The sequence below is a fragment of the Lepidochelys kempii genome, chromosome 6, assembly GCF_965140285.1.
Source record: "Lepidochelys kempii isolate rLepKem1 chromosome 6, rLepKem1.hap1, whole genome shotgun sequence".
NCBI lineage: Eukaryota > Metazoa > Chordata > Testudines > Cheloniidae > Lepidochelys > Lepidochelys kempii.
The window spans coordinates 109,631,831-109,655,849 of NC_136385.1; the positions used below are offsets into that span (position 1 = coordinate 109,631,831).

General features: G+C 43.2%; 1 long non-coding RNA gene across 2 annotated transcripts; it reads left to right on the forward strand.

Moving 5' to 3' along the window:
• Positions 1-40: 40 nt before the first annotated feature.
• LOC140913912 (uncharacterized) lies at positions 41-23,376 on the forward strand. Of its 2 annotated transcripts, none has more exons than XR_012159693.1 (4): positions 41-126; positions 9,181-9,291; positions 20,192-20,270; positions 22,118-23,376. It is a non-coding gene; the product is annotated as an uncharacterized LOC140913912 (long non-coding RNA). The 2 variants fall into 2 exon arrangements; XR_012159694.1 differs by lacking the exon at positions 41-126 and adding an exon at positions 5,622-5,710.
• The last annotated feature ends 643 nt before the right edge of the window (positions 23,377-24,019 follow it).

Consider the following 24,019-nt stretch of genomic DNA (forward strand, 5'->3'; position numbering starts at 1 on the left):
CAGGGACCTTGCCATGCTCCAGACTTTTCAGGTTGCATTCGCTGTGCGCCTCGGGTCAAGTTACTGGGGAGAAGCGGTGGCTCCCCGCAGCCAATGCGAGGGCTGCGAAGCGCTTTCAAAAAGCAGGTACAAAGGGAAAGGTAGGGCAGCGTCGGCTCTTAAAGGGGCCGCGCGCTCCCCAGCAGCGACCCACACGCTCAGCCTGGGAGCGCCTGTGCCCCGCGATCCGCCTTTGCCAGCGTCTCGCTCGGGCTCGCCCAGCAGCCATGGGTCACCGCCGGGCTGGGTCTGAAAGGAGCTGGGAGCACAGGGGACGCGGAGCCTCTGCTGCCTTATTGTACGTGGCCCCGTCTCTTGCCCTCTCTGCGGCAGTTGCTGGTGAATTTGGTTTATTTATGCATTAGGTTTGCTGCCTGGGTAGGGCTCCATTATGATTCGTTCATTCTTATTTAGTTATTATCGGTTTGTTACATCCCTGTTTTTTACCAGGGTCCATATAGGACAAGGGATGTCGTGTAAGAAACACCCCCGCCCCCATCTCTTGATGCCGCAACCAGGAAAGCAGGTGGGGTATGTGGGGAGAGGAGGTGCCTTTTATTCCAGCAGCAGAGATTCCCCAGTTCTGGGGATATTCCTTTTGTTGTGATGGTGCCTCAGTAGCCACAGTGGAGGAGAAACACAGCGCTGACCCTGGGATTGCTGGCACAAGCAGGCAGTGCCCCAACAGCTGCAAAAACAACCCCTGGCTTCTTGTTCAGAGCGTTTCCACTGGTCAATCCGAAGCATGTGTCTTGGGCGCCTACCAAAGTGGCACCACCAAAGCTGAGGTGATCACTGGGGTGGCTTTCGATCATTCTGTAGTGCTGAGACATCACAGGGATGGGTGCATTGTATCTACCTAGAGAGATAAATAACCAGAGAGGGGGAAGCAGCCCCTCCTCCAACTCCTGCCCGTATACAGCTGAGGGTACTCTACCCTGTGTAGGCTTCCTCTCTCAGCCTCCATCCTGCCAGCCCTTACCCTGAGCAACCCAGCCCACTGTCCTTCTCCTTCCAACACTGTTATGTAACATGCAGCCCCTCCTCAGCTCCATTACATGAGATTGGTAAGGTCACTTCTCCAGCCACTCTCCCCGTAGAAACCCTTCATTCTTCTCTGACTCAGTCTGTTTCAGCCTTTGGCCACACCACGAGTAAGTTTTCTTCAGTGTATGTCCCTAGTGCCTCCAGCCTCTGGTTCCCACTCTTGTGGCTGCTCTTCTATCTGCAGCTGGGCAGCAGCCTTCTATGACCTAAGCTTCAGCTACTGTAGCCCACTGGTGAGTGTGTAACACGTTGCCCTCAGTGCCCTCTCAACAGGATAGGGGCCTGTTAGAGCCCCCAGTTGGTGCGGCTTGGCTTGTAAACTCAAGCTGTTGTGCTTTTAGTTCTGCAGGCCCCTGGTTCAGTCCTTGGTGTGTCAGCCAAGATGGTGGCCATCACACCACCACTATGGCTGCCTCAAGGGCCAGGCAAGCCTTGCCCCCAGGGAGGTGGGTTTTGTTACCATACAAGCTAAGGCCCTTCCTGCTGCTACACCTCTCACCACAATGAGGGGAAGGGAAACCAGTACTTGTGGCACACAGGGCCATTGGCTAACCTTAGACCTTTCTTTGACCAGCCTTTACTGAAGGATTACTCAGTACCAGCCAGAGGAATCTGGCAATACTGGTGGGCATACTCAGCTGCTGTCTAGAGCAGTGGCCCAGATATTAGAGTGTGTGGGGACTTCTCAAGTGGGCAAGGTGGAAGGAAGTGAAAGACACGGGAGAGGGCTAGGTCAGCCTCAGATGTTTGCATCTTCTCAGCCAGCTACCTGCAGTAGGGGTGTTGGCTGTGCACCAGAAGAGACATCCCATCCCCTTTCATAGCCATACCTCTTCACAGGAACCCTCTTTCCATCCACAGCCTGTGGGGTGCTCAGCAATATGCATATATATTTTTTAAATATAGCTCAGCTGTATGCATATAGATATTATATATATAACCCCCAACAATGGAGGATGTTGCACAAGTTTCTGCAGCAGCTGCTGTTTATACAGATGAATTGCACGACTCCTACTTGTCCATAGTTTTAAAGGGAAAATATGGAAAGGGCATTTTCTCCTACAGAGCCCACTATTCCTGACATACAACTGGTTAGGAAGAATGAGCTGAAGGCCAAGAAGAAGCTGGTGATAGCCGGTAACAGCAGTACAGCTTAGCTGCAATATGATGAGTGCTTTCTGAGGAGCAGGGATAGCCTTGGAAGGCAAGTGAGCAACCAGCTTTGGCTTGAAATCATCCCTATAGCTAGGCCTGGCAATTTTCAGCATCCTGCTAATGGTCTTCCCATTGTCTCTGAACCCAAGCATGAGAATGAGGAAAAACAGGTGAGCTGGGCGCATGCACTGAGTACAGTGGTCAGCACAGGGTCCAGGCATGCTGTATGGGGAGGGTTAGCTCCATGTTACTGGAGAAAGGGTGGACAGTTGGTGAGATGCAAACTCCAGCAATGCAGGAGGGAAGGGTCTGGATAGGGAGCTGCAGGAGTGTCACTAGACTATGTTGATTGAAGAGCTGCTGAATATATGTGGGAGGGGTTTAATATTTACATAGTGCCAAGCAAGTGCTAGGCAGTTTTGTGATGGTTGTAGGATATCTCATGAAGGCTACATGATAATAAATAAATATGCTTTGCATTTATGTGTCACTTCTCATTCATGGATTTCAAAGGAGGGTAAGTATTGTATTACTAGACCTATTTTGCAGATGGAGGAATTGCGGCATAGAGAGCAGTGCATTAAGTCAGTAGCCTTGCCGGGAAGAGAACACAGGTCACCCGACGTTCTGTGCCCTATCTTCTGGGCTACACCACTTCTCTACAACCATAATTTTAAATCTGCTTTTGACATGAACTGTGTTGTAAAAGGAAAAATGCACCAACAGTTAGTTGTGGTGGTGCTACCAGCCATTTCCTTTGTGACCTTAACCTGTCTTAGAATGGTCCTACTGGGAAATCATCACCTTCCTTATCCAAAGGGAAACGCAGTCAATGATTCATTTGACCTCTAGGTTAACTTTGTGCACTCTCAGCCTTTTGGCCACATTGGAAAGCTGGTAAAGGCCTGTGGCCTTGATGTCCTTCTGGCAAAAAGCAACTTCAAGTCTGATGCATCAGAGTATGGTGCACAGAGCAATGGCCCAAGGAATTCCAGTTGCTTCCCTTTGGTGTTATACTGTTAAGTTTAATTAAATAAATTTGCAGCCTCTTGGACATTTTTCTGTGTAAGTTAGTCTGGGCTCATTGGTTCCTGCCTCTGGCAATGTCCTCTGTAAATAAAGACAATTCCCTACTCCTCACTGGAGCAGAGGAGAGGGATTTTCCTGCCTCTGATGGAACACATTCCTCTCCAGGGATGCTTCTAAACCATCGCTGAGCCAGGCTAACTTTTGTCCCTGGCTCCTAAAGAATGTAGGATAACAGCAATCTGAGATGGAAGGATATGCAGGTGGTCCCCAGCATTAGATATTTAACCTGATCAACCTACTTCTGAGGAACAAATTTCTGGCCTGTAGGTTGAACCTGATTGCACCAAGTGCTCCAATACAATACCTTGGGCTCCAATACAAGGATTTTATCCCCTACTGGCAAATGACTATATCCAAGCACTGCCCTACACTTTGCTTGGAGCAAGCTCATACTGGTTTCACGTTAGGGTGTCCTGCTGTGCAGGTCTTGTTCATAAGCAGGCGCTCATGTTGTCAAAATAGCAATTGTGTAAGATCAACATAAGAATGGCCATAGTGGGTCAAACCAAAGGTCCATCTAGCCCAGTATCCTGTCTTGCGACAGTGGCCAATGCCAGGTTCCCCAAAGGGAATAAACAGAACAGGTAATCATCAAGTGATTCATCCCCCGTTGCCCATTCCCAGCTTCTGGCAAACAGAGGCTAGGGACACCATCCCTGCCCATCCTGGCTAATAGCCATTGATGGACCTATCCTCCATGAATTTATCTAGTTCTTTTTTGAACCCTGTTATAGTCAAGAAGACACAGTTTTAAAAATAAGAGGTTCAAGCCATATCTTATCATTACACTAAGTACAAAATAACCCCTGGCTTGATGAAGAGTGGGATTGTAGAGTGTCTGAAGGTTTGGAACTAGATTCTGACTGGATCGCACAGGGCCATGCAGGGGAGTCAGATTGCATCCCCCTACACAGCTGTGCAGGATGAACCCACATCTTGGGAAGAGCAGGGGCTGTGTGTCCGATACAGCTCCCCCATCAGAAAGGGGGAGGAAGTTGGTGGATTGGCTGCATGTGGTCGGGGAGTATGTATGCTGCATCTAGTAATTAACTGATACTGCATAAAGAGGAGCTCCAGGAGAAATGTGTCCCATAGGGGATCACTGAGGCACAATGTTTATGGAGTCTTCCTGGAGCAGCTCAGCTATGTGCTGCCCCTTACTCCAGGTTAAATCTAAAGGCTCAAGCTAGCCCTTTATTTTTAGTTAGCCCCCTGTAAGGTCTCCCTTACCACTCCTTGCTTCTCATCTTCTTGCATGAATAATAACAATACTGTTCTCTGGCTTTTCATTGGCAGATCTTGGCATGCGAGTAAAACCATCGCCCTTTCAGAGAAGCCAAGGTGTAGAGTGACAAAGTGACTTGGCCAGCAACGCAATGGAGAGCAGAGTGTTGAAACCAGGTCTCCCGCTCCCCAGTCCACTGGCCCACATTGTTACGCAAATGCAATGATTTGTTTTGTAACATCTCTGGGTTGCATCCTGTCTCAGGCATCTGAGCATTTTCTGGGACAAGCCCTTTATTCACATGGCTTTAATCACATCCTCTCTTATAGGAAGTAAAAAGTGCTTATCCCAGGCACTCCCAGTTGTTTCAGGAGTGCTCCATCCTTATTTGTAAAATTACCCTCAATTTGCTGGGAGGGAAAGGAGGGGTGAAGGCAGAGGGAGTTGTTCAGAGATGTCATTCCACAATGTCACTGGGAGGAGAAGGCAGTGATGATTGCCCAATGCAATCTGGACGTGGCTGGACGGGGCAGCATATTACCAGGGCTGCCCTTGATTTGCAGCACAGAAGTTGACTTTGTGGCATCAGAGTTGACCTTGTTCCCAGAGAAGCTGTTTTTTTCTGGATTTTTTTTTTTCTGGAGGAAACTCTGGATGAATCTGCTGGCTTTGCAAAGAATTAGCCTACTGGACAAAAGAGCTCCAAGGGTGAAAGTATTAATGTACACTAAGAAGATAAACCATTGTGATGATTAATACTTAGTTTATTAGGATACAGACATCCACTAGCAGCAAATAGACATGAATGACTTGTATTTGGTGGGGAGGGCTCTCACCTAGACTGTCTTTCTTTAAACATGGGTATCATAATGCTTTTTAAGTAGATAAAAGGATTGTCAGCTTGGGAAGGTGATGAGGGAATGTGTTGTCTATTTAGTGTAGAGGGCTCAGAGTCAGGACTCCTGCCTCTGTTCCCAATTTTGTCACTGATTTTGAATCATCTTGGGCATGTCACAGCCTCTCTGTGCCTCTGTTTACCCATGTTTAGAGTGGCTCTGATGGATGTTGTGAGGCATGTCTGGAAAGCTCTGTCAGATTTTTGGAAGGAAGTGACTACATCAGTGCAAGATATTATTATCAACAATACATATTAAGGTATTCAAATAGGTTTATTGCTTTTATCTCAACAAACAACACACATCCTGGGATATTTTTGAAGGGCTTGTGCTTTCTACATCCAGCTAACAAAGCCAGTTCCTCGATGTGGTTCAGCTGGAATTATGGTTCTGCTTGGCCAATTTCAGATGGAAAACTCAGAGGAGTTAATAAACAACACACCAAACATTTGGTTTGTTACATTTAGCTGCAGGGCCTTCAGCAAGCTGTGAACGAAAAGTCCTTTTAATATGCATGTCATCATAAGCTTTTTATGCCCGTGTAATACTGCATCAAAGGCTATCACTTGCACTGAATTTAAAATAACATTCTTTTTTGGTTTTTTTAACTTTATTTTGGTATTAATTTATTAAGCCATTGTGTAACATGACAAGAATTTTAGGAAAAAGTTACTGGGCCAAATTCATCCCAGGTGTCACCCCATTGAATTGAGTGGGGTGACACCAGGGATGAATTTGGTGCCTGGTGTTGGAAATCACACATCACATCACTTAAATGTTACCGAAGCATTCCCTCTACAGGGCTGAGACAGTATTACAAAAAAACACTTCTAATGCTCTGCTCTAGGCTAGTGCATCTCCCCCTGAGATTCTGTGGCTCTCAGGAAACCTGTATCTCAGAGTCAGGTTTGGCCTCAGGAAGAGGAGGCAGAGATCCCGGGGGGGCCCTACAAATGGCTTTGCACACTTACAATGCAGCACAAGAAGCACTAAGCACATGCACTGGAGCTGCCAGCATCTCTTCCTATTCCTCCAAGCAGCCTGGAGTGGGGAATGAGAGGAGAAATTAGACCAAACTCACCTCTGGCACATTGATGTCAGTGGATTTGTCCCTGCTTACATCCGAGATGAAGTTGACCCATTATATCAGATGAACTTGCAGTGAATCTTTTTCCAAATAACCATGGTACAGTGCACTGTGATGTGTCTGACTCTCCTATGTGCTGATTAAATCTTAGGATGCAGTATCATGACACAAGCATTGCAACAGGGTGCCCTGATATCACTCCATTGCTTTATGACTCCCCGTGAATACGTTTGCTGACAAAGTGACTCTTCTGCTCTGCCAGGTTGAAGTTTGCTTATCTAGACTACCTAATGCTACAAACCCAGTTCAGAATGAACCCTTTGCTATTGAATGCAAGGGGCCAGATCCTCAACTCAATGAAGCTACGCCAATTCACACCAGCTAACGGTGTGACCCTTAGAGTCTAAACTCCATTACTCACCCAAGTTATAAATCTTCATCCCTATTAGTCTTTTCTCAGAAATCAGCACCAAGAACTAATCTTTGATTAATATTTTTAAATGCTTAATTCAGGTTTCGACAGTGAAAATTTCTGCTACGTGATAATGCAAACTATGCTACATTCCTAATCTGTGTGAATGAGATTTGTCCATTGCTCCAACTCTAATTAAATAGTAATTTGCGTTTGAGCATTTTAGAGCTAAGCTGTCGTGTTTAATTCTTTCTTCTTTTATTTCTTACCAACTATATGATCAGGACCAGATCCACTGGAAAGCCCCATGAAAGGGGTCTGTCATCCCATTAGCCCCAGGGTGGGCAAACTATGGCCCAGGGTCCACATCCGGCCTCCAGATGTTTTAATCCGGCCCTTGAGCTCCTGCTGGGGAGCAGGGTCTGGGGCTTGCCCTGCTCTGGCACTCCAGCCACGGAGCGGGGTCAGGGGCTTGCCCCATTCTGCATGGCTCCCGGAAGCAACAGCATGTCCCCCCTCCAACTCCTACGTGTAGGGGCAGCCAAGGGGCTTCACACCCTGCCCCCGCCCCAAGCACCTGCGGATAGGGCAGCATGCACAGCCGCCTGGCTGCGCCTCCACATAGGAGCCGGAGGGGGGACATGCTGCTGCTTCTGGGAGCTGCTTGAGGTAAGTGCTGCCCAGAGTCTGCACCCCTGACCCCCTCCCATGCCGCAACCCCCTGCCCCAGCCCTGATCCCTCTCCCACCCTCCGAACCCCTCGGTCCCAGCCCAGAGCACCCTCCTACTCCCCCAACCCCTCATTCCCAGCCCCACCCCAGAGCCCGCACCCCCAGTTGGAGCCCTCACCCCACCCCCCCGGCATCCCAACCCCCTGCCCCAGCCCGGAGCCCCCTCCCTCACCCTGAACTCCTCATTTCTGGCCCCACCCCAGAGCCTGCACCCCCAGTCAGAGCCCACACCCCAAACCTCAATTTTGTGAGCATTCATGGCCCACTATACTATTTCCATACCGAGATGTGACCCTCAGGCCAAAAAGTTTGCCCACCCCTCTAGCTGAGATACATTAGATGCATTAGCCCCTCTAGCTGAGATACAACATAAAGGCAAGTTACGGGCAGAATATGCAGCACCTCTTAGTACTGAGCTCAGCTATTATAACTAGGCCAAATATTTCCTTCATTCTGCTTGTGAAATTCTACCTGACATCAATAGGGAGTTTCATCATGAGAGTTGAGAGCATCCATTTGCTTTATAATTCAGGAGCTAATAAACAGATAAAATGTACCAGCAAAAAATAATCATTTTTTAAAAAAATCCTACAGTAGATTGAGGGAACAGTTAAGATTGTGATTGACCACGTAGGCATACTCTTCACCAGTCCAAAAGTCAGGTCCTAAAACTGCCATTGTATAGCATTTTGGTTAGATCTGAGATAAATACTTCCTGATCTGTTAGATCAAATTCTGTGGTTCTTTCAATGGTGAATGGGAGGGAAGGTGTCCTTTGGACAAATTCTCTATTAAGATATGGTCTACACTCTGAAAAAAAAAACCCAAGAAGCCCTCTTCTAGAGTTTCCTACATTCTTCCAGCAATGTTATTGGGCCCAGATCGGCTCCAGTGATCTTTAACAGGGCTGGGTGGGGAATTCAAGCTAGGTCTCTTTTTTGTTTCACTAAGTGTTAAGAGTTTTAACCATGGTGATGGTGGTAAGTTTCATGGATATTTTTCATCAAAATTTCATTTTCATTGAAATTTTCCAGCCATCTCTAGTGAGTGGGTGGGTTTTTTCACCTTTTTTGTTATATTAATCTTTAGATATATAAAATACTAGGAAGTGGGATCTAAATCCTAAAAGGCTCTGGGCACATGCAGCTGTCACTTGGGAGTTACAGATGATCAGAACATTTCAGAATCTGTCCCTGAATATTTATATTTAACAGTTATAGCAAGAATTTCACTGCTAGCTAAATAGGGGGAGGGTGAATCCTATTTCACAGTATAATCAGAAGACTGCGTTTCCGGCCAGTGATATCAAAGCCATTTTTCAAGTGTTGAGAAAATCCCCAAACTACTCGTAACATTTTAATCAAGAAGATCGCAGTGTGCAAATGAACTGCAGGCAACATTAGCTGAGTCATCTCATCTGCCAGAATCCATTAAGCTGTGCCATTAAGATCTTGAAATCAAGTGTTTAAACAAAACTAAAAATATTTTTCCTCTTACAGAATTTACAAGAAATCAGCAAAAAAGAGGAATATAGAAGTAGCCAGACTGGATCAGACCCTCCTGTATCTGACAGTGGCCTGTACCAGATTCTTATGAAGACTGCCTAAAGGGTGAGTTTCTTCTTACCCACCATCTGTTACTGGTTGGCTTATGCCCAGAAACATGAAGGTTTACATCTCTTCTACACATATTTATAATACTGTCTAACCTAACAGGGGACTAAAGGCACATTGTTAATATCACTTTAATTTTTAAATGTTCTCTTAAAATCTTATGTGATGCATCAAATACGTATAATAAATGACAAATAAGGTTTACCTACATCTCAGTGCTCTGAGGCGATCACAAAGCTTCACTCCTTTAGTTGCCATGACATCATCGTGCCTTTGAGGCCAAACCCTGTCCTTAGATACATGCTACATGCATAACTCACAGCAGGGGGATGGAGGTATCTGAGGAAACGATCTGGTCCATGCTGCATGTGTAACACCTCAGGGTACTATTCTGCAAGGGGCTGAATGTATCCTGTGAGGAGTGAGCACTCAGCTCTCATTGATTTCTGTGGGAGATTAAGGCATTTAGATTCACTCAGTACTTCACAAGACAGGGCCCACACAGCTCACAAGGCCTGATCCGGCACCATCCAAGTCAATGGATTTACCATTTGCCATTGGCTTTACTAGGTGTGTGATCAAGCCACATACAAGAATCACCCTCTATGTGCCTTTGCCTGCATCTCTCCCTGTGCTTCACCGTCAGAAGTCATTATAGATAAAGACTCCAGAGGGAAAGGATGTTCCAGTGGGTAGGGCACTGGCTGAGCCCAGGGAGTCCCAGGTTCAGTTGTGCCATGTCCCAGTTTTGCATTCTTCCTGTTTGACCTTGAGCAAATCACTTAACCTCTCTGTGCCTCTGTTTGCTATCTGTAAAATAAGGATAATAATGCCTCCCTCCTTCACGGATGTTGTGACAATAAATACATTAAAAGAACGGGAAGCACTTCGAGATATACTGATAACAAGTGTTATATAAGAAATAGTTATTATCATGCATGGCTCCAGACTGATATCAGTGGAATAAAAACACAGGACAAAACTTAATACAGGAATTGAAAAATAACAGAGTTGTTTCCATATGTCATTGTCTTACAGACACATATATTCCCAGTATTTATTCTCACCTTGCTGGCTCTTCTGTTTTGAGGAGATTCAAATATAATAGCATCCCACTTTTTAAGAGGGGCCACATACCTCTCAACTGTGACCTCATTAACAGAGATGCCCCTCATGTAAGACCCAAATTTACTGTCACCCTTGCCTTAGAACGAGGAGTACTTGTGGCATCTTTGAGACTAACAAATTTATTTGAGCATAACCTTTCGTGGGCTAAAGCCCATGAGTGAGCTTTAGCTAGTCTCTAAGGTGCCACAAGTACTCCTCGTTCTTTCTGCTGATACAGACTAACACAGCTACCACTCTGAAACCTTGCCTTAGAGTATTTCCTGCTTTTCATTCCTGATAATTATTGACATCAGAAATCAAAGAATCATAGAAATGTATGGCTAGAAGGGACCTTTAGAGGTCCTCTAGTTCAGCCCCCAACACTGAGGCAGGATCAAGTAAACGTAGACTATCCCTGACCGATGCTTGTGTAACCTGTTCTTTAAAATCTCTAATGATGGGGATTCCACAACCTCCCTTGGAAGCCTATTCCAGTACTTAACTGTCCTTGTAGTTAGAAAGTTTTTCCTAATATGTAACCTAAGTCTCCCTTGCTGAAGATTTAGCAGGTTACTTCTTGTCCTACCTCCACTGGACCTGGAGAACAAGTGATCACCGTCCGTTTTATAACAGCCCTTCACATATTTGAAAACAGTTATCAAGTTTCCCCTCAGTCTTCTTTTTTCAAGACTAAAAACACGCAGTTTTTTTAACCATTCCTCATAGATCAGGTTTTCTAAACCTTTATCATATTTGTTGTTCTCCTCTGGATTCCCTCCAGTTTATCCTAATCTTTCTTAAAGTGTGACGTTCCACACTGGACATAGTACTCCAGCTGAGACTTCACCTGGACCAAGTTGAGTGGGACAGTTACCTCCTGTGTTTTACATACAACACTGTCTTTATACAGCCCAGAATGATATTAGACTTTTTCGCAACTGCATCACATTGGTGACTCATATTAAATTTGTGATCCACTGTAAATCCCAGATTCTTTTCACCAATACTACCACCTAGCCAGCTATTCCCCATTGTGTATTTTTGCATTTGATTTTTCCTTCCTAAGTGTATATTTTGCACTTGTCTGTATTGAATTTCATCTTGTTAATTTCAGACTAATTCTCCAATTTGTCAGGGTCCTTGTGAATTCTAATCCTGTCCTCCAAAGTCCTTGCAAACCTCCCAGCCTGGTGCCATCCTCAGTTTTTATAATCATACTCTTCACTTCATTATCCAAGTCATGAATTAAAATGTGGACTATTACTAGACCCAGAACAGTCCCCTGCAAGACCCCACTAGATATGTCCTTCCAGTTCGACAGTGAACCATTGGTAACTACTATTGATAATACTCTTCGAGTAGGTTAAATCATGTTAAAATATGTTGAATCATGAAGCTGAGGTTATAGACAAATGGGGTTGAATCAAAGACATTCAGAATTCTAAGACATGCTAAGACATCCAGAATTCTAAGCTAGATTCAAATTTTGTAACTGGTCCCAATGTTTATAATAAGCTGAATCAGGATTCTCAGATCTGAACACCTCCAGAGTATCGTGTTTGAAATTCAGATCAGAATATAGCAGTTCCAGCTCATGTTTTCTTGTTAATGCTAAATAAACTAATTCCATATCATTTAAAGCTTCTTGTACTATTCTTTGCTTCGTGTCCCTCATTTAAGATCTTTGACCCTCATTGTGGCTGACATTTGGGCCTCAGCAGAATTGAGAGGTATCAGGGGAATGGAAGCCTCATAAATGTCAACATGCTGTCTGCTGCTCTCAAGGGCACAGTAAGTAGACAGAGAGAGTTTAAACCAGAACATTGCTAGAATGGCTCATTTTAGGCCTCCTTTCTAGTATAAATGTACTAAGTTACTTGACTAAGTAAATCTACCTCACTTGATTTATGTTTAGCAGCCACAGCAAGCAATTCTTAGTTTTCAGGTGATTGTGTTAAATCTTCTATAGTGTCTGCATGACTCAAACTCACAATAGGACTTGGATACAGTTACAAAGAGCGATGCTGTTTGAATACAAATTGGAGAACGAATTCCACTCTTTCACCATTTGAGCCAAGGGAAGCCCCAGGTGGCATTTGGGTAATAGGTTTGTTACTGCAAGGTTCAATGTGACTGTTGTTAGTAGAGCTTCTGTTCTTTAGCTTGGCAATGCATTTTATTAAATTTCCTGCATGCCTCTCATTTGCATGATTCAGTTTGGCACAGCTTGTCTCGCTCTCTGGTTTAGAACAATGCCAGGTTGGCTTGTGTTTTGTCCTTAAGATAGCAAGTTCCTTTGCCTTGCTTTTGTATTCATCACTCATTTTCTGTTGTATTGTTTTCTAAAGAAGGTTCAAATGCTCTGCTCCAAACAGTGGCCATGTCTTATTCTTACATTATTATCTGTTGCAATTTGATTGTTGCCATGCAAGTAAAACTCTGAATGGGTGGATTTAATTGCCTTAGGGTTATGATAGTTTTAGCAGCTGGGAGAGAATCTGTCAGCTTCATGACTTGTTCTAGCACTGAACAGTCAGTGCAGCAAAGATTCCTGTGTTTGTAATCTTATTGTAAGTCTCTCCCTTTCATTTGCAGAGCAGACATACTTCTAGCTTAGCAGAATTTACATTTTGGATACAATTAGATTTCCTCTCCATAGACACTACTTTAAACCATGCTGTAGGCTTTTATTTTGATGTTGTGCAGAATTTTAACAAGCTTAATCGATCAGCCATGGCTGTGAATTTGAATATATTTAATGTATTCTCCTCCTTCCCCTAATTAAAAGTGAATTTAATGCTCATGAAAGGTTCCAAAGTCCTCTTGGCACAAAACAAGTTAGGTAAAGCCAGCAGCCGTGCAGGCTTTCCCATAACAGTGTGCCCCAACTCAGACACAAGTAGGTAGCAATCCAGGATGGTAAGCAGTTCAGTCCCCATGCCCATTCAGTCCTTTGTCTCTCTGCTGGGAATGCCAGCAAGGATGCCAGTTAGTGCCAACTGTGAGAATTGTTTTTGTGTTCTGAACACTTGCCTAGCAAGATGTTTATGTGGACTGACACAAACAACCTGTTATACATTTACCACCATGCACTTGTGGCCTATAGGTCACTATTGATTGGCAGAACCGGACTGCTACTAAACTGAGCCAGCTTCAAACAAATGACCCAGAGGTAAAAAACCCTATGGGCCAGAGCCTTAGCTGGTGTAAATCAGTGTAGTGTTGTGTCATTAATGAAGTTACACTGATTTACACCAGCAGAAAAATGTAAGTCGTTTCTGTACTGAATAATTTGCCTTTTTTAAGGCCCTGTGGCGTCCAGCCCTTTAGGAGGCATTGTGGAGACACATCAAGCCCAGCCCAGCACTGTGCCTGGAGAGCAGGGACAGCTTTTGGATTCCTCGTAGTTGGAGGTCCAAATATCCATGCAGCAAAACATCCACTAATGTGCAACTGGCCAAAAGAGTCTGCTTCATCCTATCCAGCCCAGAATCACCCACAATGAGCCACGCATTCCTGAACTCCAGGCTTGATTATTTCCAATCATTATATCTAGGAATGAAGCTACATACCCGGGAAAACCTTCTTGGTACTAAACACGTGTCTGCTTAGCAACACAAGTCCACATGAACACACCCTCCATAGAACTCTGGGTGTCTGCATTGGCTCTCTGCAGAGTCCAGAGTACAGTTCAAGGTCTCTGGCCAGCTAGTCAAAGTCCTTCAAGGGACTGGTCCTAGCTACCTGAGAAGAGATCACTTCTCCCTTCGTGACCATGAGCTTCCACAACAACTGTGTTCCACTCAAACTATGAAACTCTTGGATCACTAGGGAGAGAGTCATGAATAGGGGAGACAGAACTGCCCCAGGAGCTGGCTTGGCCTATGGAACCCACTCCCACAAGAGATAGAATGAGACCAGAAATAATCCCTTTTAGAACTAAATGCAACACTCATTTCTGCAACTGTTAAATATACCATTACACAGCAGTAATTATGAAATTAGAACCCAAAGAAGTGAAATTCAAAGAAAATATTGCAGAGTAATCTACACCAGTCACAAATTATGAGCCTCCCACCCCCGTGCCGGTTCAGATGCAATGATGGGTGAGTTGGAGGAGTGGAGTCAAGATGCTACTGATTTCCTCCCTTTCCCCCCCACCGTTACCTGCTGGTGAGGTAGGGAGACGGAGTAAATGGATGTGCTGCACATGCTTGCTTTTGAATACCTGGACCCATGATACAGGTATCCCAAGTCCCAGTCTAGCCATTAATGTGTTACTATTTCTGATAATGTTTTAGAATTGTCCTTACTCTTCCATTTTACTGTTTTGTTCAATCTTCTGTGCTCGAGAGAAATCACCTCTCCTCAGTTTGTGAATCTATAAGTGGCCTGGAAGGACTTCTTCACATAGAGACTGAGGCCTTGATTAGGGAATCTGCATTGATCCCAATGCACACAGGGCCCAAAGCGGTAACACAGTTGTGCTAGGAAACCTTGGCGGTTGCTTATGGCAAGAGAATGCTTATTGAGAGTGAGCCTTAGTGCAGGTTTCTTTGCAGCATCTGTAAAACCAGGAGGGGCATTAATCTCCTTACTGTCTGCTCAATATCTTGTGGTTAAAGTATCAGCAATACTTCACTGGATAAATGGCAGATAATGCAGTTTACTGTACAATAGGCTTACTGTTGGTGTTGTTACATGGTTCAAGCAGGTGACACAAAGTGATACATTCTCTGTGTAAGTTTGGTATGCCAGAGAGATGAACTAATCATGGCAGGGACCATCTTTTTTTTTTTTCCTTTTCTTCCTGTGTTTGTACAGTGCCAAGTACAGGGAGGTCCTGATCTATGATTGGGGTCCTAGATGAGACTACAAAGCAAATAATAACAGTAATAATAACACACACTGTGAAGAGTCTTTTCACGCTTTAGGATACAGTTACACCTTTTTTCTGACTTCAATGGAATTATCTCAGATTTACAACAGTGCAAATTAGATCAGAATCTGGCTTACAACACTAGAGAAAATATATTCCATATGGACAGCCTGCACTCAGAGTAACTGGTGGCAAAGAGGAGCTAAGCTGTTTAAAACAGTGTTATAAATTGGTTTCCCCCACCCCCATCCTGCAAACAATTGCACTTTTATTCTTCTTTTAACTCTCCTGAGCTGACCAACTGGAAAAGCTTCTTGCAGCGTGGGAGGAGGTTCTTTCATTCAAACATTTTACTGCCACGGGGACTCCAATAAATGACTGGCTGCCCTATATAAACCAGCCTCCTACAAAAGCCTATCTACCAAGGGCAAGAACTTGGGGTGTTGTCACTTATCAAGCAGTTCCACAGAGCAGAAAAGCATCCTGTTTGGCAATACAGTTTCCTATTCTGCAGGTGCTAAATTGGCAGTGAGACTTGCTGCAATTGGCTTTTCTCTAATCAGCAGAGCTCTGAAGACTCACCAGTTATTTGGGGGATTCTTTTTTCAAGAGCACATATACTCTTCCCAGGTAATGATTTATTGCTATTTCTATTTCAGTAGCATGCTTTCTTAGACCCTATTCCTGCAAAAAACTCCTAGGACTAGCCTGTACAACTGTAAGTGTTAGCAGGATCGGGCTCCTGATGAATAGGTGCCAAACCAAGCTGTCCTTGGCTGCTGGCATTTCATTCCTGTTACGTATCTTCTCAGAAGCTGATTATTTTGCAATACTGTATTTATCAGTTACATTAGATGGCAGCGTCTGTGTCATTTTAGCCTCGCTGACAGAGCCTCATGGGAAACAAGGTGAGCCAAAATCTCTGTGGGAGCAGCTCTACTGACTTTAATAGAATTTTGCCCATCAGCAGATAATTTGCCCCAGTATCTCTTTCCCAACTACATTGACTGGCCCTCCTTAAAGATCTTAATATAATAAATAAGCTAAGCGACCTTTCCATTGGGAAATACATTGTGTAATTGTTTAGTGAAACCCAGGTGGATGATATGTGTTTAAGAGACATAAACAAAGGTACCTCTTTGACTGCATGAAAGCTAGAACAGCATTAAGCAGCCAGAATGGCTTTAGAGATTGTCTACGCAGAGGTGTGTAAAGCCAGTATTTCACTTGCATTTTAGTGTTTTGAATCATAACCTTCTGGATTTATGGTGCCACATATTAAAGTGCTGCATCCACCAAAATCAATAGGAGTGTTGCTGTGTCAAACGGGTGCAATATCATACTTTTAATGCTTTAGGACTAATACTTTAGAAACATTTATTCAGCCCATATTTTTAGACACAATTGCCTCCGTTCTGACACTCACATATGAGACATCTGCTGCTGGGGAACTGGATGGCTCAGGGGATTGGTCCTAATAAGAGAGGAGTCTTTTGTGTCTAAGTTACTGGTTCAAACCCAGGCAAGGTTGGCAGTGACTGAAAGTCATTACCATTTGACAGCTGTTATGTGGCAATATGAAATGAGTTGGTGTCCTCAGTCAGTTTCCTGGTGGACAGGTGTCAACATCATCACAATGAGAACCCCAATTAGCAATCTCATCCAAGAAGACAATGATTGAATAGTCTTGGAGGTAGATTAATTACTCTATCGCCCCTGTGAGATAGGAAGTGTCTTTTCAGGTCAGGGTTGGGGCACACAGCCAGGGGAGAAACCTGTCCTGGCACTATCCATGCAATAACTGTTCTTAGGAAAAACAGAGGATTTCAGCCTCGAGGGCTGTCAAACCAGCACTTGTCACTAACTTCCTACAATCACTATTATTATTATTGTTATTTATTTTTACTGTGTTGGTGCCCAAAGACCCCAGCTCCATTGTTCTAAGCAAACTATAAAAAGATGGCCCCTGCCTACAAACAGTTTACAATATATGGTATAAGTCAGAAAAAGACAACAGGTAGATACAACAAACCGATGGAGAAAGCGCAGGTTAAAAATGAGCCCATTATGAATCTGCGCTCCAGCACACACCATTACAGATATTTGAAAATTAAACTAATAGGTTGATTTTCAAAATAGGTTAAATCCCTCAGGCCATACACACTTTTTTAACAAATTCAGCACTAAGGGCCTGATCCAAAGCCCCCTGGGGTCAATGGGAGTTTAGGCCCTAAGTATGGTGCTAATGTCATTTTCAGTTAAAAAGTAGCATATAGGAGTAAGACACTTCTATTACTCATAGCATTCTACATTCCAACCCAGATGTGTCTTAATTTCAATGGTGGGTGAAGTGATATTTATTATAGCTAGATAAGTGCTTTCAGATCCTTTGGAGGAATAGCACTATATAGATGAAATACATTATTATGTAGCAGTAGCATTATTGCTAGATATAGGCCTGATCCTGGTAAGTGCTGATTGCTTGACACTTTCAAACCCTTACTTACAAAGCTTTTTAACTTTGAACTGTGAACCTGACATACAACACAGATAGTTAATGTACAAAAAGTTTGGACAACTAATGAAACCATTAGTTTTCATTAGACTTTGCCTGTCCACATCTTACTTTAGTAGCATAATTCATCAAGTGAAATCCAGCTTTCACATCAGTCTTCTTCTGTCACCCTAGCACATAACAGTGGTCATTCTTTTCTGAAGAATTGCTCAAAACAATGTCTCACAGGTGGCACACAGAGTTGATGGATGATATTTAAAAGCCTGCTGCCCTGAGCTGGATGAAAGCAATTTATGATATAAAGGTTGACATCAAATCTCACACACGGCTGTAGTGGGAATATCTCCTGTCTAATGCAAGACTAATGCTGAACTGCTCAAAGGCAACTTTTAAATCACCCTGTTCTGGAACATAAAGGGAGACATGTTGGCCATGCTACAGAAAGATCAAAGAGTAATGGAGACAGTGACCATTTATAGAACCTTTCTTTCATCCATTTAATGTGTGACTAACATCATAATTCTTATTCATAAGGAGTTGTTAAAGCTTAATCATCATAACATATGGTGACTAGCTCAGGCTAACAAGTTGGCAAAGGAAGTATCACTTTTATGGGAGGGAAATATGGGTTGAAAGTCTGTGAAATGAAAAGGACACAGGTTATTTTATGTTTTATGAGACTTGCAGCGCAGTCTTCTAGACTTTCTTGAACTCTACAAGATGCAAATCTTCTACTATTGTTGGAAAACAGCTTCCTAAACTAAAAGTTACTGGGTCACTCTCAGGTCAAACTTGGCCTCAAGTTCAGATTTTGTAAAAAATAACCTAATGTAAAACTTAAGATCAATAGAAAAGTTTCAAATTTTTGTTTATTAGTTAGTTTGTTTTAAACTCCACTGCAGATTTTTTTTAATTGCAAATTTTGTGAGAAAGTTAACAAGCACATGGATAAGGGTGATCCAGAGAATATAGTATACTTAGATTTTCTTCAGAAAGCCTTTGACAAAGTCCCTTACCAATGACTCTTCAGGAAATGAAGTAACCATGTAATATAATCAGAACTATGTGATTTTGATTTACTTAAATAACACATAGAATTATAGAAACATAGAAATGTAGGACTGGAAGGGACCTTAGTAGGTGATCTAGTCCAGTTTCCTGCACTGAGGCAGGACTAGGTATTATCTAGACCATCTCTGACAGGTGTTTGTCTAACCTGTTATTAAAAACCTCCAATGATGGAGATTCCACAACCTCCCTAGGTAATTTGTTCCAGTGCTTAACTACCCTGACAGTTAGGAAGTTTTTCCTAATGTCCAACCTAAACTGCCTTTGCTGCAATTTAAACCCATTACTTCCTGTTCTGTCCTCAGTGGATAAGGAGAACAATTTATCACCATCCTCTTTATAATAACCTTTTACTTAAAAAGAAAAGGAGTACTTGTGGCACCTTAGAGACTAACCAATTTATTTGAGCATGAGCTTTCGTGAGCTACAGCTCACTTCAGATGAAGTGAGCTGTAGCTCACGAAAGCTCATGCTCAAATAAATTGGTTAGTCTCTAAGGTGCCACAAGTACTCCTTTTCTTTTTGCGAATACAGACTAACACGGCTGTTACTCTGAAACCTTTTACTTAAAGACTGATATCATGTCCCCTTCAATCTTCTCTTCTCCAAACTAAACAAACCCAATTTTTCAATCTTTCCCCATAGGCCATGTTTTCTAGACCTTTAATCATTTTTGCTGATCTCCTCTGTACTTTCTCCAATTTGTCCACATACTTCCTGAAATGTGGTGCCCAGAACTGGACATAGTACTCATAAGAACATAAGAATGACCATACTGGGTCAGACCAAAGGTCTATCTAGCCCAGTTTCCTGTTTTCTGACAGTGGCCAATGCCATGTGCTTCAGAGGGAATGAAAAGAATACACAATCATCAAGTGATCCATCTCCTTTCACCCATTCCCAGCTTCTGGCAAACAGAGGTTAGGAACACCATCCCGGCTAATAGCCACTGATGGACCTATCCTCCATGAATTTATCTAGTTCTTTTTTGAACACTATTATAGTCTTGGCCTTCACAACATCCTCTGGCAAAGAGTTCCATAGGTTGACTGTGCACTGTGTAAAGAAATACTTCCTTTTGTTTGTTTTAAACCTGCTGCCTATTAATTTCATTTGGTGACCCCTAGTTTTACGTTATGAGAAGGAGTAAATAATACTTCCTTATTTACTTTCTTCACACCAGTCATGATTTTATGGACCTCTATCATATCCCTCCTTAGCTGTCTCTTTTCCAAGCTGAAAAGTCTAAGTCTTACTAATCTCTCCTCATATGGAAGCTGTTCCATACTCCTCATCATTTTTGTTGCCCTTTTCTGTAACTTTTCCAGTTCCAATATATCTTTTGAGATGGGGTGACCACATCTCCATGCAATATCCAAGATGTGGGCCTACCATAGATCTACAGAGGTAATATGATATTTTCTGTCTTATTATCTATCCTTTCCTAATGATCCCCAACGTTCTGTTTGCTTTTTTGACTGCTGCTGCACATTGAGTGGATGTTTTCAGAGAACTATCCACAATGACTCCAAGATCCCTTTCCTGAGTGGTAAAAGTTAATTTAGTTTATAATCCAGTTTATAATTCCTTATAAAGCATACTTATGTCTAACAACATAAGAACATAGATCTGAAGGGGACCTCTGAGTCATCAAGTCCAGTCCCCTGCTAGGACAGGCAACCATGTCATATAATCCCTTTTGTATAAATATAAAACAATGTTGGTAATTGAGTAAATCAGATAAAAAATATTACACAGCTACACTATAAACACTATAATAAACAGTATATTTACAATTGAAATGATATGATATCTGAACTCAAATCTGGGCCCTGTTTCTTTTTGAAGGTCTCTGGATGTCCTCTGAGTTGGTAATAAGTTCTCATGGGATACATGCATTCATATTCTTAATCTATTCTGACTTTAAAGGTCCAGTTTCTTTTATCCAATGTCTCATTGCACAAGTTCTTGCTACTGAGAATGCACTCCCATCCATTTTCACTGATGTCTGTTTAATATAACATCTTTTAAACTATTTAAAATGCAAACATATGAATTAAATAAACCAAACACAGCTAACAAAGCTTACATATGCTTGAAAACTTTTGACCAAAACATTGCAAGCTTTCTACATTTACAAGCCATGTATATAAAATCCCTAGGTCCCAACGCTTAACTGCATTAGGCCACTTCGTGACACTGCACCTGAGCAAACAGTCCCAAAGCCAGTGTAACTGGTCCTTGGAGAATGACCCCGCTGTAGACAGATTCTCTGGTGGCATAGATCATAGGGGCATAATTGCAGGAAAGGAGGTGTGATTAGGGATGTCCTATGCCTCAGAAATCTCCAGCTGTCATAACAGACCCTTGGAGTCATTGGAGCCAGCATACATTAACTCAGCCCTCAGGCTGGCCCAAAATCAATGGAGTGAAAAACATTGTTTCATATTACCTGTGCTCTTCCTCTTCTCCTTACCTCCCAACCTGTAGCTATGTGCTCTTCAGCCACAGCCAAAGATCTAGGCCGTGTCTCTATTTTACATTCTGTGCACCACTTTGAAACAGAGCCATAGATCATAATCTTTTGTTTTGGAGTGATATATAATCTTTGCTTAAAATTAAATAATATCAGACCATTTTATGGTTACACATACAAATGTAATTCAATCGTCATTCTTCCTTGTATTCATCTGTATTTAATAGTGCATTCCATCTCTATTGATGTTTGAAAGTATCCCTCATGGCTACTCATCAAAAAACCTAGATATAATAAATTAGAAAGTCTTTTAGATCTTAGAGCTTCTTGGAATATTAATAATTCTACTTACCAAAATAATTAGTAGAGGCTTTATCAGTTTATTTCCCAAAACTGTACAAATAACGTCTGAGTGATACAAATTGGCAGAAATGAATATATCAGCCAAAATTTCCAAACTTGGGTGCCCCAGTCAATATTTAGGCACTGAAATAAGTGGCTACATACTCCACATGCATAGCTCCCATGGACTTTAAAAATATGATCCTTTTGGCCATGGTTTTTTATTCTATCAATGTGCCTAAAATTTGGATAGTCTCTGATTTCAGATAGGTGAATTCACACATTGTTAGATTGTTCTGACAATTTGGGCCTTTTTTAATGTTTTGATTAATTTTATATGTGGTTGAGACTGTGGGATAAACACATTAGCCAGATGTTTCTGCTAAAGTAGAGAAATAGAAGTGATATTTTGCTCTTATTGTTGTTTTTATTTCAGATGGACAAGACAATTCAGATAAAATAAGAAACAACTCAAAAAGCAAAACAACAACAATGATGGTGATTTATCTGTCAGTGCTTAACAAATAATGTGCTCAGAGCTGTACAAGATACAAAATAGAAATCAGACCCTGCTTGGAAGAGCTTACAGTCTAAGAAAGACAGATATAGAGCAGACAGGATGTTCTAGGAAACCAAGAGGATGGAATCGCTCAGATTCTTTTCAGTCTCTATGATTGATTCACTTCTTGGGAAAGGAAGTAGATCTTCAGAAGGGATTTGATTGGTTTATGCTAGCCTGCCTGCTCTCATGCAAAAGGGTATGTTGGTATCAAGAGGACTTTGAATGTGGATGCACCAATGATTGGGTAGTCTATTAATGCCTAGATAGGTAGATTAGGAAAAAGCATTAGGCCTGGTCTACATTACAGAACTAGGTTGATGCAAGGCAGCTTATCCTGACCTAACTATGTAAGCATCCAAACTAAAATTTTGCTCCCGTCGACATAAATGCCCTGCTATGCCGACTTAATAACTCCACCTCGGTGAGAGTCAATGTCGACGTAATGAGGTCGACGCAGTGTCAGTGTAGGCACTGCGTTGCTTACATCGACTATTATGGCTTTCAAAAGCCATCCCACATTGCCTCACAGTGATGGTACAATCAGTACAAGTGCTCCAGGTGAGGACATGCACCGCTGACACAAGGAGCATAGTGTGGACATGCAAAAGCAGTGTAATAACTGTGGCGGTTGTATGTCAACGTAATTTTGTAGTCTCAATGTGCCCTTAGATGCCCACAGATAAGGTCCTATCCACACTACCAGCTGGAACTGTGTAGTGGCTGAATCTCTTGTGCCATAATTGTATCTGCAATGTAAAAAGACCATTAGTCTTTTGAATTGTGCGTCTGTTATCTTGTCGACCACATTTTACTCCATGTGCCAGCATGTTGCTCTCTACTGCTTCTGTGTGCTGCAACTTCATAAGTAAGCTTCTGCGAGGAAGGCTTGGGGCGTCTGTGGATGGTGGCAGCAGCAGCAGCATTACATGTCCTCTGTTTCAGGGAGTCATGGAAGACCTGCTGCTTTGTCAGTTGTCATGATCCTTTTTGTTTAATTAATCATTTTCTTTCACTGCTGGTTACACTAAGGGATCCAATGTCATTCTCTATCTTCCATAATGTAAAACGGGAATAAAAATCCAATTCTGAGTAAGCTGGTGTGGGCATTTTCTGATGCTCCCAGTCTCTGCTGGCCCAGGGATAGGAAATACTAATTGCCTCTGAACTCCCAAAGGGGGATTTAGGCTCTGGAGAAGGCATTTGGTGACAGTAGAGATTACCCCAAGGAAGGGTAGCTTTCCATCGGGAGCTGCTGAGGGGATGTCTCCCCGTCTTCTGCCTGTGCTCCCTCCCTGGCTAGCGTTGCCAATACTCTGGGCTGTGCTAGGCCCCTGCAGGCCCTCTAGTGAGGTTGTTGCTGCTTTGCCCCATTACAGCCTCATGTCGAGCTAATCTCCTTCCACCATGGGCCCTGCGACCCTGTTTGACATCAGAATAGGCGACTCGTGGGAGGACACAAAGGGGGGCACCAGCAAAAGGGAGGACACATGATGTCTCCACGTGACCCCCCACATTACCCCCAACGTGACTCCTCCCCGCCCCCAGCCTGGGGCCCCCGCGTTCTTCCTGTTCCCTCCCCATCTCATGTTACCTGGGCGGGGGCTCTGTCCTCCAGCTGCGCTGGATACCGATTTCAGGCAAAAGGAGCAGAATGCCGGGCGACCCCATGCCAGCAGCTCCTCCGGCATAGCTGTACCATCCACAGCCCTGTCCTCCAGGCGGGGCAGAACAGACCCCAGGAAATGCAGCTGCGTGGAAGTGCTGGGGGCAGGGCTG